The sequence below is a fragment of the Arachis ipaensis genome, chromosome B08 (genome assembly GCF_000816755.2).
Source record: "Arachis ipaensis cultivar K30076 chromosome B08, Araip1.1, whole genome shotgun sequence".
Taxonomy (NCBI): Eukaryota; Viridiplantae; Streptophyta; class Magnoliopsida; order Fabales; family Fabaceae; genus Arachis; species Arachis ipaensis.
The window spans coordinates 28,492,856-28,494,378 of record NC_029792.2 but is presented as its reverse complement, the minus strand read 5'-3'; positions in this window follow the sequence as shown (position 1 = coordinate 28,494,378).

Below are 1,523 nucleotides of genomic sequence, written 5' to 3'. Positions count from 1 at the left end.
GACATATTAAAAACAATAAAAGTAAAAAAGGTTCACATAGTCATCTTTTGCCCATCCATTCTAAATAAAAAATTAAACTATTATAAAAATATCATAGGGGACAAAAGTCTCCGTCAACTAAAAAGGCTAAGGTCTCCGTAAATAAAAAACTCAAATAATAAAATTAAAGTTTTAGTTATTATTTTCATGTGAAAGAGTTTAACTTTTTATTTATAATTAAATTTTAATATTTGTAATCTAAAATTTGAAAGAATTTAACGTGTATAATATTTTTACATTTGATTGGGTGTTAAGTTTGTTGCACAAATAGAAATAATTAATTTTTATGTTTGCTATTTAAAAATAATATTTTTTTCTCTTTATGTATTATTAATTTTGGAAGAGAATATTTTCTCTCAATTTTAATAAGAGAGTGTTATGTGACACATTTTGGTTATTAATATATAATATATAATATTTCAATTTCAATTTCAATATTTTGATTTTAATTTTAATTTAATTTGAATGTAATTAGAGAATGTCATATTGTACATTTTGTTTTTGAAATTTGTAATTAGTCATTGATAATGATATATAAAAGAGATAGAATAGGTAAAAAAAATGTGAGATACAGAGAAAAAAGAAAGAGAGAAGGAGAATTCTTTAATTTTAGAAGAAAATATTTGATTTCAATTACAATAAAAAATAACATATGACACATTTTAGTTATAAAATTAGTAATATATAATAAATTCTTCAATACTCATCTAATTTCACCCTTCACAAAGAAAATATAATAACTATGTAAAATATATAAGAGGAATACAATATAATTCTTATTGAGCAGCTGAAGTTTTAAATACTTAAAAATATGATAATATATAGGCTATAATTTCATCGTATAATACAAATAGAAATATTGATATTAGAAATGCTGAAATCCTGTGAAAATAAACGGAGGGAGACGGAGAGAGCAATGAGAAGTAGGTGAAGGTGAAGATTTATTTTTAGAGAAATATGATATATATTATTTTTGTGTATACTTTTTTTGTATATCTTTTATTATTATTTTTTGCATTAAAAATAATTGACAAAAATAAAAAGAATGAAAAATTTATCTTTTATATCATTAAAAAAATATATAAAAACAATACAAATATAATTTCTCTAAATTTTATAACTCACATGAGCACGTTCGTTTGTTTTGCCATAGAAAGAGTATTGAATGCCATCAAATTGGGGTACCAAAACCATGCAATGTTTTCAATGAAAGGACATCTCTGTTTGCCTCTCTGTGAGATATTGTTCTGAAGGTAGATATTACTGATCATAACTTGCAGCTTTTTGTTTTTTTCCTACTTTATCAATATATAATTTTTTCCACATTATTTAGTTTTCCATAATTTATATTTTTTTCTCTAATTTAAATTTTTTAATATTAGATACATTCTAATTAGTCTTCAGCTATTTTTTTTAAATGAGAGAACCAATATATTTGGGATTTTAGTCTAAAGATTTAGTAAACAATGGTGGGCCTGTAATTT